Source organism: Scardinius erythrophthalmus, assembly GCF_964197995.2.
Source record: "Scardinius erythrophthalmus genome assembly, chromosome: 14".
Classification (NCBI taxonomy): domain Eukaryota; kingdom Metazoa; phylum Chordata; class Actinopteri; order Cypriniformes; family Leuciscidae; genus Scardinius; species Scardinius erythrophthalmus.
In genome coordinates, this window is record NC_138234.1 from 34,726,944 (window position 1) to 34,746,789 (window position 19,846).

Here is a 19,846-nt window from a genome sequence, read left to right on the forward strand (position 1 = left end):
GTTCAGACATCTCAGCTGTTGAAAAGGATACTTGATGTATCAGATTTTTTGATACAAAATGCAGAATTTTGATCTTATTTTTTTTTTATAGATTCAAGTGTTTTGTATGACTCTGTATTCCCCTATTGTTATTGCAACAAAAAAAGAGATCATGCTTTAGAGATCAAGAAATGGCATCAGACTATCAGGGTTATTATCGTTAACCGCAACTATTACAACATTTTTTGTTAATTGAAATGAAGCTGACATAAAATAAAATGAAAAGCAAACCAAAGGAAAATTGTACATGTTAACTTGGCAACTAACTGAAATAAGTTTGAAACAAACTTATTACAAAATAAGTTTTAACTGGAAATTAAACCACAAAACAACATGACTAATACTGAAACTAAATGAAAACATAAATGAAAATATAAAAGTAAAAGTAAAAGCTAATTCAAAACAACATAAAAACTGTAATAATATAAAATCATAGTAAATTATATAACACAGACAGATAGATAGATAGATAGATAGATAGATAGATAGATAGATAGATAGATAGATAGATAGATAGATAGATAGACAGACAAGATAGATAGATAGATAGATAGATAGATAGATAGATAGATAGATAGATAGATAGATAGATAGATAGATAGACAGACAAGATAGATAGATAGATAGATAGATAGATAGATAGATAGATAGATAGACAGATAGATAGATAGATAGACAGACAGACAGACAGACAGACAGACAGACGATAGATAGACAGACAAGATATATAGATAGATAGATAGATAGATAGATAGATAGATAGATAGATAGATAGATAGATAGATAGATAGATAGATAGATAGATAGATAGACAGATAGATAGAGATACATAGACAGATAGACAGACAGACAGACAGACAGACAGACAGACAGACAGACAGACAGACAGACAGACAGACAGACAGACAGACAGATAGATAGATAGTAGATAGACAGATAGATAGATAGATAGAGATACATAGACAGACAGACAGACAGACAGACAGACAGACAGACAGACAGACAGACAGACAGACAGACAGACAGACAGATAGATAGATAGATAGATAGATAGATAGATAGATAGATAGATAGATAGATAGATAGACAGATAGATAGATAGATAGAGATACATAGACAGACAGACAGACAGACAGACAGACAGACAGACAGACAGACAGACAGACAGACAGACAGACAGACAGACAGATAGATAGATAGATAGATAGATAGATAGATAGATAGACAGATAGATAGATAGATAGAGATACATAGACAGACAGACAGACAGACAGACAGACAGACAGACAGACAGACAGACAGACAGACAGACAGACAGACAGATAGATAGATAGATAGATAGATAGATAGATAGATAGATAGATAGATAGATAGATAGACAGATAGATAGATAGATAGAGATACATAGACAGACAGACAGACAGACAGACAGACAGACAGACAGACAGACAGACAGACAGACAGACAGACAGACAGATAGATAGATAGATAGATAGATAGATAGATAGATAGATAGATAGATAGATAGATAGATAGACAGACAGATAGATAGATAGATAGAGATACATAGACAGACAGACAGACAGACAGACAGACAGACAGACAGACAGACAGACAGATAGATAGATAGATAGATAGATAGATAGATAGATAGACAGACAGACAGACAGACAGACAGACAGACAGACAGACAGACAGACAGACAGACAGACAGACAGACAGATAGATAGATAGATAGATAGATAGATAGATAGATAGATAGATAGATAGATAGATAGATAGATAGATAGATTGATTGATTGATTGATTGATTGATTGATTGATGGACTGATGGTCTGTCAGTGTTCTGCTGCTCTGTGTCTGCAAGTTCATAATCATAAAGATGTTCACCAAAGTTTTCTTGGATATTTTCCACAGTGTTTCTTCCCCATGTCGTGTCCTGCCCGATCTCACAGACACCGACTGACTCTCCGAGGGGCGTCTCGCCTCTGTTCTGATGACTGTGCAAACGCTGAAGCTTCATCACTGCCAAGAGACACGCTTTCTCACAATGCTTCCTTGTTTTAATATTCTTAATGAGTGATATATATAAATATAAATATATGTTTCTGGCTTTCTTTTTTCTCTTTTTTTCTTTGATGCCAACATGCCTCCAGGTTTTCTCCCATCAAACACAATCCCAACAATTTAATTACTAAATCAGTTTGTCATCGATGTGGTTTTTGTTTAGAAATCAAATAAACCACCGAAAGTGTTTTGCCTTATCTTGTTTTCATTACTTGATCAGCGGTTTCCAATCTCAAGTGAGCATCTCAGCTTCAGGGAGTCGCTCCAGAATCCAAACGCTCATCATGTGTGGTCAATTTACAACATCGTGTAAGTACAGGCTGGAAACTAAATAATGCTTTTTAATGAGAGGAAAATTCCCTTTAAAAATGGATGACTGGAACACACATAAAATGATCATTTATCATAACTGAAAAGAGTGACAGTTAATATATCATATAATATATAAACTTAATCCAAACAGAAACCCATCAAAGCATATGTTTTGAGAGCTGGGAAATGCTGGTAAGCTATAATGATATTTCAATAATCAGTATCTTAGTGACAAAAACTACAAGCTGTATTTGGGTTTCATGTGAATATACTGTATATTTTTCCTGTTCGCCTTTCTTAAAAGAGAAGTACGCATACTTATACAAAGTGTGCTTATTACAGACATTTAAAAGAATAAACTTAAGTCTGAATGTAAATGTACAGTAATTCAATAAAATGTGTTTTGGTTTAAATTGATATAAAATGCAATTAGATTAACTTTAGTTTTAGAACTTAAGTAGGACTTCATAATTAAAGCCTAAAACATTTATGGTAACTCAAAATAAACTTTAAAATTATATTACAACTTGTATGTCATGTTTAAATTTGTAACTACATGTGTAATGATAACTACTTATGCAATTTAGGACATATACTTTAAATGTAATATTGATTAACACACTAGTTAAAATATTGTGCTTTAGTATGTTAGTCAACATATCAAAATCTTTAAAGCTCAACAAAAGATCATTAAAACAGTGATTTAAAAATGTAATTTACAGTTGAACACTGTAATTATTACATGATTTGACATTACGAAGTGCACTTTGAAAAGTGTTTGGAATCAGTCATGAAAGTGTGCTCTCTTTAAGTACACTTAAGTGGCCTTTTATTTTATTAAAATCATATAATCTGCAAAAAAATATGCGTTTAAGATTTTAAGTTCACTACAAGTGCACATTCAATACTTTTAAGCGCACTTCTTTTTCACAAGTGACCCTGGGAATTGAAATGTACCTTTCTTTTATTGTTTTATTTCAGAAAATAGTCTGGAAAATCAGTGTGAAAGTACAAAGCGCATCAAAACAAACTCTTGTATTTTACCAGATGTGCCAATTTAGCTCTTGTGGTTTTTAGTGGAAATATATGTCTGGATCTCGGCAGAGGGTTTGAACAGTCATAAAGGGATACTTCCTTCCTAGCGGTTTGTTGTACAGAGTTACTAGGACTTAATTGTCTATTAATCCTTTCCATTTGTGTCCAAGATCATTTGTATCAGTGTGGCGCACATCTACCAAATCTTAGTACCATGTACCAATACTTTTGACTACTGGTATAAAGCCTGGTCCACATCTAGCCAAGAACTGCCCACTTAGATGGATAGACAACAGATTATTTAGTTTTTACAGTTTGTGTCATTTAGGGGTGAGCAAATCTGAAATCTTAAGAATTTATAATGAAATACATTTAGGCTAGCTTTGATTAAATGTGGTGATAAACCATTAATATTCCGATATATAAATACATGTTTATATATACACACGTTATATATTATAAGTTGGGCTTTTCAAATTTCAAACTTATGGATTCATGCAGAAATCCAGGAAATCCAAAAAGTATTAAGAACTTTTGTGTAAGGGTGTTTACAAGACAAAAATTTACAAAAAAATAGAAAAGTTTTTCCTTTGCGTTTTTGAAAAGTTTCTTGTACAGTTGACAAGATGATAACTCTTGACTTTCAAGATGATAACTCTCGCCAGAATGCAATCTAGGGTATTTTTGTGAATCTAACCTAGGCAAACTTTCGTTTAAAAGCATAATTAGAATGGAAACGCCACTTTTAAGATTGACCGTATTTTTGTTTTCGGTCAAATTGTCTTTTGAATGGGAGTGAATGGGGCACGACTATGATAGCATCAAAAATCACTATTTTTAAAACACTAAGAAGGCTCGACACAACATGAAACTGTGCTGGAAGTGTCACCAGGGGCTCTACACATGAACTCCAGCATTGAGAACAGTGTTTGTGTGCACAGAGTTTACTAAAAAGAAAGATTTTGAACAACTCACTGTAGCTGTTGTTGATTCCGTCCTCGGCATTTAAACAGTCAAAAATAGTCGATCTCCGAATGCGAATGAACTGACTCTGAATTTTAGCATTGTTTCTTATATGAGGATCATTTTTCAAATACAAGCTCAATATTGATTTTCACCAACGATAAAACAACAAATTATCTGTGAATTTATGTGTAACTGAGCTTTAGGAGCTTTCCATCTTTACTCTCCTCCCTGTTACGCTGCATTCGGAGATCGACTATTTTTGACTGTCAAAATGGCGGCGGACACAGAGACAGTGAGTTGTTCAAAATCTTTCTTTTTAGTAAACTCTGTGTACACAAACAGTGTTCTCAATGCTGGAGTTCATGTGTAGAGCCCCTGGTGACACTTCCAGCACAGTTTCATGTTGTGTCGAGCCTTCTTAGTGTTTTAAAAATAGTAATTTTTGATGCCATAATAGTCGTGCACCAACCACTCCCATTCAAAAGACAATTTGACTGACCACGAAAATGCAGTCAATCTTAAAAGTGGCGTTTCCATCCTAATTATGCTTTTAAACTAAAGTTTGCCTCGGGTAGATTCACAAAAAGACCCTAGGTTACATTTTGGCGAGAGTTACGCATTAACACATATGCGCATGACGTCACCGTTTTTACAAATTCACGTTTTTGTAGTTTACACAGAAATGAAAATGGTATCTGTGTGCAGGCTGAGAGCCTTGGGAAAGGAGCGATGCTGGTGGCGTGTTTGCTAATGAGCGTCGCCTGCGCGCCACACCGGCCTCGAGTCCCACGAGGAAGCTCCGGAAGAATAAAAGGAGGAGTGACGAGATGTGCAAGATGAGAGAGGACCAGGTCTGGACTATTTATATTGGTGTTTTTATTATGTTTATATGTGGCAGTCGTCCGTGAGGGACTGAAGCCATACTTTTGTTTTGTAGTTTGTTTATTTCGAGATTAAAGTTTCTTGAACGTTCGCCAGTTCCCGCCTCCTTTTTCCTTTATCAACAAACCTCGCTACAGTATCGTCCTCAGGCCCCCAAAACAACGTTGTTGTGCAAATTAACGTCATGTAAACGGCCACTAATAATGTTATTTTATTCAATAAACTTATATCACACCTAAATTCAGCCCTCGCGGGGGTTTGATTGACATGCGATCTGACCAATCATAACGCCGAATCAGCCATTTTGTCTGACAAGCAAACCAGACAGGAGAGTTAGTAGATTAACATTGGTGGACTTGAACTTTAACAACTGTGTATTGACATCTTTCTGTGGTTGAAACAACATACCTCCTGATGTTCATTCATATTTATTTTTTGCTATAACAAGTAGTAAAAATATGATCACTTGAACCGAGGCACCACAGCAATGTCATGACACATTAAAGAGCGCCAAAATGGTATTTATTGATTTTCTTAAAAAATGACAAGCTGAGACTTTGTTTTATACCAAAAGTAACCGGCTTCGTGTGTTGTACAACACCTAAAATATATATACTTTCCTTCATACATTCATAGCAATTTTAAGTTGTGATATAAAAAATAATAATAAAACGTACATATGAGTGTTTTTTAATGGAATTTTGAAATGTCTTTATGGCTCATGGACGTCTTTTTTCCCTTGTTCTCTTTAGCGCTCCCCATTTAACAAAGAGCAAAGTTTACAGCCGGCACTCGGCTTGTTTGGGGTCTAGCTTCTGTTTTCTGTCAGCTCTTTTCCATGTACCTGTTTCAGCTGAACTTGACATGCAGCTGCACAATGAATCATACAGGACACACTCTGGACTAATGTGCAACAATTGTATAAATTCAGATATGAGCACGTCAGGGAAGGTCTGGCGTTGACTCCAGCTCAGTATGTAGGAAACATTGGTTGTTTTTAACCTAGCTAAAGGCTACTGCGTATTTTAAAAAGTCTTAAAATTGTTCCCACCAAAATGAGAAATACATCGAAACAACAAATAACACTTATGTCGCATTCAAAACTAATTAAAATGAATAATTTAGCTAATTTTTGTGTGTTGTGTATTTTGAGTATCAAGTCATTAGCTATGCAACATGCTAGCATGAGATTGGCTAGTTAGCATCTTTCTCCATTGACGGCCATTCAAAAGTAGACGTGTTTTAAGTACAGTTTAACACATAAATTGTAAGTATTTCATTATAGAAGAATTTTACCAGTGTTTGTTTAATGCATGTGAGTTACTGTTTAGCATATTTCTAGCTACGTAGCACATTCACAGTTCAGTCACATATGAGTTTCCATTAGGTTTAGAAGGTTACTGTCCATTAAAAGTCAGTTGACAAGATTTTGAAACAGAATGATTCTTTCCGTTCTGTGCTGAATGTCAACGTTGTATTGTTGTATTTTACCGTCCAACATCAATGCTAGATCAAAGTGGATAGTGAATTTTGAGATGTTGAGTTTGGGTGGAGTGCAATCATGTTTTTGCTTAAAGCAGAAGCAGCGTCCATTTTTCCAGTCGCCTATGAATCACTCTCTTTAGCTTACCTTTGATAACAAAAATCGAGATGGCAGCAATATTGGTTCCTGTGGAAATGTGAAATCAAGCGGCCAAATTTGGACCTCCATTACATATTGTTTAATCGCAATTGTCTAAATCTAAACCAGCTCTTTCTCCACAAATAATTTCGAGACTTGGAGATATCTAACCTCAGGTCAAAGCTATAAAACGATGTTGGGAAACTTTTATACAAAAGGACATCTACGAGCGCAGGCAAACATCATTTATCATTTATGTATTATGTCGTTTTTGCCTACAGGAACAGTTCACCCAAAAATGATCATTTGCTCACCCTCATGTCGTTCCAAACCCGAATGACTTTCTTTCTTCCATGGAACAGAAAAGGCTTATTGGAAGCTCCATAGAGCTTATTGCATATAATGAAACTGAATGGGAATGAAACACACCAAAGAAGCAATATGATTATTTGATATGACTATACTGCATGTCTTTTGAGGTCATACGATAGCTTGTCCAATATTTGCTAAAAAGCTTCCAATCCGCAGTATCTCACAAATCTCGTCCGCATTCAAATTAAAATATGGTGAGTTAATGCGTTGCAAAGATTTTGCAGCCAGTAACAATTCAAATTTTGGTCAGTATCACTTTAATGTAATCAGTCCACTATAGGCAAGTTTGCAGAACCCAAGTGAATGGTTAATGAATCCAGAAGTGAACAGATACAACAAAGACTTGACTTGACTTCATAAACTGTTCTTGACAGAAAGTTATGGTGTCGCTATTGAAAAATGAAAGTCCCCCTGTGGTGAAAATCCAGCTTTTAATGTTGTTTATATGTCTATGTGGTGTTTTTAATATGCTTTAAGACAAACCATGTGCAAATTCATCAGTATTTCCTCCTTAAAACTGCAGTGAACCAAAGACAGTCTCAAAAACACGCTTTGAAATCGCTGGTGTTTCTGACGTCACAAACGACCTTGTAACCAATCAGATCAACGTGTGATCGTCAACCAGTGGATCTCTGAGCTGAGTGAGTGAGTGGATGCGGGGCTCATTTACATATTCATAGAACCGCGCATACTAAATGAGGCAAGGGTGTCGGTTACATTCATGCTATTTTAAGCCATTCAGGAAAATATGTAATTTTGGTGATCAAAGATGAGTTTTAAGTGATAAAAGTATTGACAAAAGGGGGACTTTAAATTTTTAGTACTTTTTTGTAAGACTTTTCAAGCTCAACCTCATTCACTTTCATTGTGTGGGAAAAAGCCACTTTGACATTTTCCCTAAACTTCTAATTGTGGCCAAAATTGGGGCGTTGTTAGAGCGGAGCGGAGTGCCTAAAACCCCCTTAGCTGTTCTAAATTCACTGTAAAACACGGCTTCCAGGGTCTTATTGCTTTTAAAAAAGGGTTACTCCATAAAAATATTCATTTTAATATTCATTTTATTCAAAAAATAAACACCAGCAACAAAAAATGTTATAACACATTTATTCCTCTGCAATGTAGTTCCAGAGAGGTTGCCAAGCAACACATGCATCAACAAACAATCACAAACGGCAGTTGCGCAGTGACACTAATGTAATTCGGTCACAGGTGTTTGTTTGTTGAGTAATTTACAATGGCTTTCGAATGCGGCTCAACCAATCAGAATCAAGGACCGGAACTTTCCGTTTTATAAAACAGTTTAACTTTTGGTCTGTTCTTGACACATATCGCTAAATCACAAAACATGAAATTTTATTACTTTTATAGCACTTTTGCATCATTTTTGAAGCACTGTGTGGGAAAAAAAGCACCTTTGAGATTTTCCTGACCTACTCCCCCTTACGCAACAAAAATATATTTCTCAATATATTACGTGACAATATATTTCATGTGTCTCCATATATTGTGAAATTGACATAGTAATATATCATATGATATATTATATAATAATATATTATATATGTAAGTTATATATTGCAATATATGGGACAATACTGCAATTATTGCCGTTTTCATATATTGAATAAATACATATTATTATACTATTTAATATATTGTTATGTATATTGAAATATATCCCACATTATATTAAATTATATATTGGAAGAGGCATTGTATATATATGTAAATATATATGTAAAATTGTATGCAATAATATACCTCAATGTACAAGATAATATAATCAGATTTATATGGGAACATATATTAAATATGTTGAAAAATATATTGATTTATATTACATAATATATTATATAATTATCATATTATATATTGTATACATGGTAAATATGAAATAATCTAATGTACAATGTCTGTCATATATTTTAAAATATAATAGATTGAATAAGACATCGATAGTTCACATTAACTGAATGAGGTTTATTTCAAAAGCAGCAGCTGAAGGACAACTGTTCTTCATTGTAAAAAAATAAAACAGTTTTTAGTGCAACAAAAACAGAACAATCCATCAGTGGAAAAAACAGGACAACAATCCTTTAGTGCAGTGTTATGTTATGGTGCTAAGAGCCATTAGGAGTGGCGCATTCAGATCGCGCTGGCGCCGCTGCCAGTGTGAGCAGGGGAGAGTCAGATGAGAGCAGATCTGATGAAACAGCAGGCAGCAGCACAGAGCATTTCTCCAAAGCTTTTTTTCTCTTAACAAAAACTGTGATTGAGGCCCTGTTTACACGAGAACGCTCGCGGGTGAAAACGTAAAAATATTTTATCAGATGTGCCTTTCGTTTAGACGGCGACGGCGTTTTCGGGGCTTAAAAACGCAAAAAAGTGAAACCACCCTCCAGAGTGGAAATCTTAAAAACGCTCCACCGTCGCGTTTCCGTCTAAATGGTAAAAACGCAAAAGTTTGCTAGACAGGGAAGGCACCGATCAGTGCTTCACATTGCCACCTAGCCGCCTGGAGTGCATACTACATTGAATTTCACACACTTTTGCGTTACCACATGCACGCAGATTTCCCCCCCGATAACGCTCGTCTAAACGCAGAATAAAAAGTGATCACTTTTGCGTTTTCTCTTCAGATCGTTTCCGTGTAAACGTAGCCTGAGTGCGCTTGGAAAGTTGGACTTTGGTCATGTTGAGGATGAAATGTCATGTGGGGGAATTCAAAGTGGACTCAAAAAAAAAAAATGTTGTATTGCTGCTGTTAATGATCATTTAATTTATAATACTCTCATCTACATTTTACAATATATGAATCAATACATAGCCATAGCCAATACATAGCCCATCCATATGGCTATATAATGTAAAATATAATGAATGTCATGCAAAAATTTGATTTGGACTATTGTTAATCAATCTCTCTGTAAACCTATGCATGAGCTTGCTTAACTCATAAAAAATACTTTGTTTCAATAAACATACATGCAATAAATGTAATACAGTTTTGTTTGTATATCAATGTATTTTAATATATGAATCAATATATAGCAATAGGTTGTCCATCCATATATTGCTATATATTTTCAAATATATGAGGAAGTTTCTGATACATTGAAATATATTTTCTAATGTATTGCAATATAAATTCTAGTATATTGCAATATATTTTTGTTTCGTAAGGGCCCTTTGTGTTTGACGGAGCATCACATGGGTTTGGAACAACATGAGTAAATTGATGACATAATTTTCATTTTTGGACAAACTTTTCCATTAACCATAACCAAACCCTCAATCTGTTTAACGTAATGCAGTGCTTTAGACAATACAAAAGAAAACTCTTTGTGTTTTGTTTTTTCAGAATGACTAATTAGGTTTGAGTTACTTTGAATCACAGTCACAGACGTAAAGGGTTTTCCTGGGCATCCTTCATGCGACGGCCACTCAAGCACATCAGGCACTTCCAGGCCACTCAGTGTCCGCCCCCCTCCACAATCTTTCCCCAACAGCTTGCTGGTAATCCCGGCCAGCTATTCAAAAGGGCTTTCGCTTGTGAGATAACACAGACTGCCTAAATGTTTGCCAATTTATTACAATGCAGGGAGGGGTGTTTTAAAGCCGTCATCACAGGCTATCCACCGCGGCCTCAGTAGCAGAACACCCTCGACGTTACGCCACTGTTTTTTAATTCATACATCATTAGATCCTGCATGGTTTTAAGTGCGCTGATTATGAAAATTAGCAATTTACATCACACACTATCAGTCTCAACAAACCATTTTTCCATATTTGTAGATATATATTTTGAAGTTCACTAGAAACGACTATTGTGATGTAAACTGAAACAACAACAAAAATTTTTTTAATTTTTTTATATATATATAAGTTTTAGTTACTCGTTTTTTGTGGCAGTTTTCTATATTTTCAATCAAATCAATCTTTCAATTAAAAAAAATAAAAAATCATTTTGCATTTACCAATTATCTACATTCTGTAATATTTTTGTTTGTTTGTTTATATAGAGAAATACATTTTCAGTGTGTAAAATATATTTCCATAAGCCTTGCTATTTAAAATATTTAGAACTATATATTGGGGGGAAATGGTGAGTGCATTTAGATGAGTGGGAATGCTAAAATATGTCAGATATGAACTAAAATGGGAATCAGATTGTCTTCATGAAGTGCTTGCCTTGGCTCCACTTTATTTGACCATTATTACTCATTTTTGTTTAATAAAAAATACAACAAAGCAGCGTTAGTGGAAACTGCCTGCGGTTGCAGTCCTAATGGATTCCATTTAAAAAGTCTTTGTGAAGAAAGTAGGCGATTACAAAATTAAAACAGCCTGAAACCTCAATTGTTCAATTAGATGCAGATTTTGTTCATTTCGCCAGCTTCCTAAAATGCAAGTTTATTTATGATACGCTACTCTGACTCAGTGACCACAGGCTGATGGTCCTTTATTTGCAATCTGCAAGCAATGACATCATTGCCACATTGCACAAGCTGATTTTGACCCTTCAGCCAATGAGATTGCTTGCTCAACATTTAAATAGTCTGGTTCAGTGTTTGCTGTGAGCTAGTCCTGCAGTATCAGATTTCCTCTGAACCCCTCCACCTCCCCAGCTCCACCTGCCTAGATCTGATAATGGGTTTATGTATATCTATTTATGTAGCTGCTACATATCTTTATTTGCAATGTAGGAAAATAATGTGAAAACATATAGCCGCGTTTCCATTACCCTTCAAATTGCGCAAATTGAAATTATGAATTGAAAATACGCCCGATGGAAACATGTCAATTTCGCAAAAACTCGCATTTATCGCAAAAAAGTTTTTACGCTCGCATGAGGAGGTTTTTCAGGCAATTCGAAAAATAAATATTTCGCAAAACTGCAATGGAAACAGTTTTTGCGCATTTACAGGTCCTGTACAACCTGACGTAGATGACGCAGTGTGTTTGGACAATACGAGACAGAGTTCTTTATTAAATTCATAAAAGACAGAAGAATTACAGGAATAATGGATTCTAAACCTCAAATAAATGCCACAATCAAGACCTCGAAGCAGATCTGAGGGAGAAACACTCAGAAACTCCTCATATGTGCCGCTCACAAGTATAATAAGGGTCGTTCCTCACCATTAATGCTTGGAAAACACACATACATCTCCTTCGATTAATAATAATGGCCAGTGCAGTGGCTGGGATACAGTACATAAACCCACCAACGTCCGTCGCCATGGTTTTTGGTAATGTTTTTACTTATCGCGAGAGGAAAAAATGAAGTTTTAGTCGCATAACATCGGTTGATGGAAGCGCCGTTATTTCGCAATAGTTTTTTGTCGACATTTAAAAAAAACGCAAAAGTTTTGCGCAAATCTGTAATGGAAACGCGCCTAGTGTTGCCAGCAAATTGTGAGACCATTTCAGTACTTAAATAGCTTTTATTAATCAAGTTAACAGATTGTGTTTAATTCTTTTAATTATTGGATAAAGGGTATGTGTTTAAAATTAGATTATGTTAGATAATATTTTATGTAGTTCACTTTTTATTAAAACATGGAATCATTGACTGTAATGCCTAAAAAATGTGGAAAGTGCTTTTTACCACAGAGAATTTCCCCACATCATTTTTTATTTATTTTTTCAATAAAAATTCCTTCTATAACTAACTAGGGACACACCTCTGGAATCATCTTTAAGTGGGATTGTTCAGAATGTCCAGAAGAGGTTACAGCCAGTGTGTCGCTAACAAAATATTTACGTAGTGAGCTGGTAAATGGTGATTCAATATGGAAACTACTAGAAATTAGAGCATATGCGGTTTGTCATAGGTTTTTATGATTATTACAGATGAAATGTGGGACTAAAATCAGGAAGAGTTGAATTATTCCGCTGCGGCACAATCATCTGTTTAATAACGGCCAGACGACAGAAAAAAAGAGGATTTCTGTCATTCTTAGAAAGAAATTAGCATTTATGAGAATATACAGTAATCTTTGCAGAACGGTTGAATCAGTTGGAAACTCTTGCTGTTTATTCTGGCAGCGTATGAGTTCCTCTTTCAGGCTGAGCTTTAACCCAGGTGCGCTTTACTTGACCTCGCTGCTGTGAGTTAAAACATCATGGCAGACCACACTGGGAAAGCAGGCATTTCATTGCCCAATTTAAAATAATTTCGGTTTCGTACTCGCTCATAATCTCTTTAAGAGTCTAATATGTGGCTCCAAGACTAAGAAGTACTTTAAGAAGTCTTTTTTTCCTGGAAGATGTTTTGATGCCTTGATTTTTTTTCTCCCTCAGAGATTCATGTACTTTGAATCTCTTCCTTGGAAATTGTAGATTTCCTATAATTTAATCTGTGTAGTGTCACATATCCTGCCAACAGAGTTAAGAGAAGTCTTAGATGCACACTAGTATTGGAACCTGTGCTTTCAACCTGACGTCCATAAAGGTGCTTTAATATTAAAAATATTAGTGACATCAAATCTTCTTGACATTTACTGAGTATTCACAGCAAGTGATGGCTTTATTTCTTATCTTGTTGGAAAATGAGGCCCAAATAAAAAAACGAGCTATTTCTGTTACATAAAGGAACAGATGGCCCAGTCTTTTGTGATTGGTCTACTCTGCTCTGATTGGCCAGATGGTCCAGTCTGTTGTGATTGGTCTACTCTGCTCTGATTGGTCAGATGGCCCAGTCTGTTGTGATTGGTCTACTCTGCTCTGATTGGTCAGATGACCCAGTCTGTTGTGATTGGTCTACTCTGCTCTGATTGGTCAGATGGCCCAGTGTGTTGTGATTGCTCTACTCTGCTCAGATTGGTCAGATGGCCCAGTGTGTTGTGATTGGTCTACTTTGCTCTGATTGGTCAAATTGGTCAGATGGCTCAGTCTGTTGTGATTGGTCTACTCTGCTCTGATTGGTCAGATGGCCCAGTCTGTTGTGATTGGTCTTCTCTGCTCTGATTGGTCAGATGGCCCAGTCTGCTGTGATTGGTCTACTCTGCTCTAATTGGTCAGATGGCCCAGTCTGTTGTGATTGGTCTTCTCTGCTCTGATTGGTCAGATGGCCCAGTCTGTTGTGATTGGTCTGCTCTGATTGGTCAGATGGTCCAGTCTGTTGTGATTGGTCTACTCTTATTCAACCATTACCATATCTGAATTTCAGCCCTTCCTCAGCACATGACACACAGTGATACGAACCGTAACGATGGTGTTGGCTTTACGGTATCAATTCGAGCAAGACTCCTTATCCTTCAGAAGTGCTTCAAAGTGGATTTGCTCTCACAGCACAGAAAACAAGATCTTCTTGACATGTCAACAACACAAACCAAACTCTTTCAGTCTCAACTACAGCCACAGTGTTTGATGGCCAGAGTAGATGTCGTGCAGCCAATAGACTGCATTATGCAAATTTCGTGCAAACCTACATAGGTTTGTGCAGGAAGTAAGACTGGAATTACTGACGACTCATTTCAGGCATTCACAATATTTTTCTTTTTCTTTTCGGAGACAATAAGAAACAATATCTGAAGAGTTCAGATGCAAAAGCCTCTAAGTGCCATCTGAAAATTTCTTCTAGAATCATAATTTTTATCAAGCTTGTATATTTAAGTTCAGTAATTTCACTTAAATGGCAATGAAAATTATCTATGAATTGTCATTTAAGTGAAATTACTGAACTTAAATATACAAGCTTGATAAAAATTGAAAGAAAATTTCTTGAAAGAAATTTTCAGATGGCACTTAGAGATTTTTGTTAACTGGAGGACCAAAAATTGATGCAAGTGGTATTAGTATATTTTCTAATCTTTCTATTATTTTTCTACAGATTCATTTGAGCGAGCAATGCCAATCTTTCCCCTAACCACTGAACATCAATATTATGTATGAAATTTAAAAGACAAATGTGCATTTACGATAATAAATCCAAAAATAAGAGCCTTCAAATGCATACATATATATGAAGACGCAATATTTCAGTCACTGAAAATATTCACCTCTGCCATTGCTCTCAAATCTCAATAAAAAAATTGCACTCATCTTGGTGTGTTGCACTCAATCATAAGACGCGGAAGAGCCAATGACATTTCACATTAATGATGTCAAAAATAGATCACCATTTACCAGATTTAGAATCTGGGGTCTTATGCAGGATGTCATATTCCTCCATATGCTGTACAACTCCAAATGAGTTCCAGTTGGGATTTGCCTCAACACAAGCGAACCTTAATGAAAGTAAAGATAATCTATTCGTTTTAATCATCTGAAACCTCTATATCCACAATAAAAGCAAACATTAATAAATGCAAAATAAACACAAGTCTTCAAATCCAATTTGCCATTCCTTCTCCCAGTCCTGTAAGATGAAGAATTCATGGTCCATTTTTGGAGTTTGACAGCCTCAGTCCCCATTATGGAAAAAAAAAAACAATAAAAAAACCCTGTAGTATGTCATCATTCCTGTTCCATTCTTTCCTTCATGAACAACAATTCTGGAAACAATTTAAAACAAGAACCACATCAGTTTCTGTGGAGTATCCTACAAATACACATTTTCTATACTTTCTGGTGTAATTTATGGCTTAAAAAATTTCATGTATAATATAAACACTCTGAAAATAAGATAAATAAAACATAGAGAGATTTATCTAGGATTATAGGATTTTTAGAGAATATGTATTTATTAGATATACAAATATTTATATTACAGATATTTAATTGGAAAAAAATATTTAATACAGTGAACATTGGCATAATTCTAGAATAAACTTCAAAATAATAGTTTGTGCATTTTCTAATGCACATTAAATAAGCCTTATTTTTCTTTCCCCTATCAAAACAGAATGGGACGTCCCATGCAAAAGTTATCACATACGTTTGGCTGATCTCTGTATACAGGTAAATAAGGTAAGCTTTAATAAAACATTTTGCATGGCAGGGGCCACACACGCTTGTTTCTTTATTGTACACTCTAAAAACTGCAGGGTTGTGTTAACCCAATGTTGGGTCAAATATGGACTAACCCAACGTTGGGTTAAAAAATCTATTTAAAAATGGACAAACCCAGCCGTTGGTTTACATTTTTAATGTAACCAATAAATTTGTCCATTTTTAAATTGCATTTTTGATTTTGTCCAAAATGCAATTTGTCCATTTTTAAAGTGCATTTTTTAACCCAACGTTGGGTTAGTCCATATGTGACCCAAAATTGGGTTAACACAACCCAGCAGTTTTTAGAGTGTATCAATTAATTTTTCTTGATACCAGAGTCATCTACTTTTTCATGGCTTAGAGGTTTTGAAAGCAGTGTTGTTAATGTTAACAGTGTGGAAGGGTCATGCGGGTCCAAAGAGGCTGAGCTTTGCTAAAGACCCCGTCATCTGGCCATTATTAAGTCACGGGTAATTTGTTGTGGTTGCTGACGCTATTATTTAACAGATACTGACTTTGTTTACTTGTTTGTAAGACTTTGTATATGCCAGCATCTTTATCATTCAACACACAAAATAATGTGTGTGTAAAACTGTACATTTACTATATATCATTGGTCATTATGTCAAACCCATTCCTAAAAAAAATTATTTCAAATTTGATGGACTCATGCCGAACGATGAGATTAATCCTAACAGATATCGATGTCTGGAATCAGTGCGAGACCCGCTTCACTTTAGGTAACACTAACAAAAGACTCAAATAGTAATATTATTAAATGAATGGTCCTTTTTATGGGTGAAAGTTGAAAAAAAAAGTTGGGAAAAAAAGGAGAAAAGACTATATCTCATCAGGACCTGTCTGCACTGATAAGACTCTTCTGAAGGTCTGAGAAGGTAAGCTTGATGCTTTTCAAAATACTCATAATTACTTCCATACTCTCCTTGTTGTCTATATGCAACTCGAAGTAAATGGGCAAAGAGTTCAAGCTGAAGACGTCACGTGATGGAGATCCAGTGATTTTATCGTACTCAAATAAGACCACGCTCACTCTTGGGTACACTGTAAAAAAAAAAAAAATTCTGTTAAATTTACGGTAAAAAAACTGGCAGCTGTGGTTACCAGAAATTTACTGTAAAAAATACGGTAGCAACATTTTAGGTTTTACAGACTTAACATGAAATTTACAGTAATAAACCGTAGTTCATTATCAGATATGATGTTAATTTACCGACCTATTGAAGTATTAATATCTGTTTTGTACCATTGTAATACACTGATAACCACCAATCACAGCAGTAATGAGGGTCACATGATCAATCAAAGCAATTCCTCCACAAGAAAGATAATATTGATATCTATAGAAGCTGCACAGTGTCATTCACACAAACATTAAACATGGTAACACACATGACATTTTAAAAATACAATAAACATTAATTTAACAACATTAAATGTAACATAAAACCCTAATGTACATAGCTGATTAGAAAAAAACAATGACGAAACATAGTTATTTCAACAAAAATACATCAAATGTGAAGTGTCACGCAGGGAATTGTGGGAATGTCAATTTACGGTTTTTCACTGTAAATTATACAATGACTTGTTTGTTTTCACTTCCAATAACTGTAAATTTAACGGTATTTTACAGTAAAAAATTGCATTACCATTAGATCTATCACAGTTATTTACCGTATATAAGGAAACTTTCTGTTAAAGCTCCAATATGTAGGAATTTTGTAATAAAATTTCCAAAAATAACTTGCACAGTGTGATATATTTCCTCCAGTTGTGTACTTACAATATCTCAAAAGTCTCCAAAGATTTTTTATTTCAGAGAAATTCCGATTTTAAATAACTGGCCGTCCCGGAAAAGAAATGTCGCTCCTCAGTGACGCAATATCCCTTTTTTCCGGTGTGGACCATGTGATAGGATATTCCACCACACGGGATTTTTTTATTTTTTTTTTACAACAACTTTTTTTTCTCATCACAATAAACAATAAAGACGTCTGACAAAGAATAAAAAAAGAATAAAATAAAAAATATGACCCACCACACCGGAATATCGCATGGTCAAATGCGGAAGTGGTGGTTAAAGCGTTATAGCCATAGACTGTATGGTTATAGCTGTTATGGATCACGAACTCTTTGGCGAGTATGGAAGTGCCAACAAAACGAAAGCGTCAATATTCGGATACACTCAGACTGTGTGACAAACGGAGGAATAAAACCCAGATAAATATCGGCAGGCGTTTTCGAGATGGAGAGAGCTGCGCGTCAATCTTGGACTTAACAGAGACTCTCTCGCGAGTGTATTGATAGACAGGTAAGACATGCAACTGTCAATAATAGCACTTATAAACAAAGTTATATTGCTCTTTGTACTTTGGTAAGGCTTTTTATCACGTGTGGTGACCGAGCTTATGGCAGTACAATTAAATACAATCGGATATGATGTTAAAAAAATATATTTAGTCATTACTTGCAAATGTTCGTTCAAATTTACTTTTAGATATTGGTTTGAACACGTTACACAACACGGCATTAACCATAAAAACGTAAAACTGCACAACATTAACCAAACAAATCATTTGACAAATAGCTGTATGTTGCAGATAATATAGCATAACATTTCACGTTCCTTGCAGTTCATTAATTATGATGAAATAAAATAATACGATCAGACATACAGGTAATACAAAAACGAATAAATTACCTCATCCGTGATCATGATTCATTAATTCCATGTTAGTTGGGGGCCTTAAGCACATAAATGGGTCATTTCGCGCAAATTCATCTAAAAGCGCCAAATTTGGCACAGATGTAGCTCAGGTCATACCGAAATGATTTAGCTAGGGCGCCGGAGCCAGCGACCCTCGGGGCCAAGATGGCGGCCAAATCCAATATGGCCGCCGCCCGAAAAGGGTTCCGGCTTTAACTTTTGAACCACATGAGTTACAAATACAAACTTGATATGTTTTTCAGCTTAATTGATCATGAGAAACACATAGGAATGTTTATATTTATGACCCAGTATATCTGGACCCCTTGATCCTCCAATTCCAATATGGCCGCTGTCCAAAAAAGCAGTTTGGGCTGTAGTATGGGGCCTTACACACCATTGTTCGCGCAAATGCATCTACAAGCACCAAATTTGGCACAGATGTAGCTGAGGGGATACTGAAATGATTTAGCCAGGGCGCCCGAGCCAATGGTCCCTGAGATCAAGATGGCGGCCAAATCCAATATGGCCGCCGCCTAAAAGGGTTTCGGCTATAGCTTTTGAGCCAGATGAGATACAAATACAAACTTGATGTCTATTTTACCTTCTTTGACCATGGGAAACCCATAGGAATACTTACATTTATGATTGGGTATATCAGGACCCCCCAATAACCCTAAATTCAATATGGCTGCTGTCCGAAAAACGGTTTTGGCTACAAATTTTGAACCAAATGCGCTACAAATGAGGATGTGGTGTCTATTTTATGTTTATTGACCACAGGAAGTCCATTGGCATATTTATATTTATGCTTGTGTAAGTCTGGAACCTGTATTCTTTTCAAGACTGTGGTTGAAAATCCTTTTTTTTTACCACAACTTTGA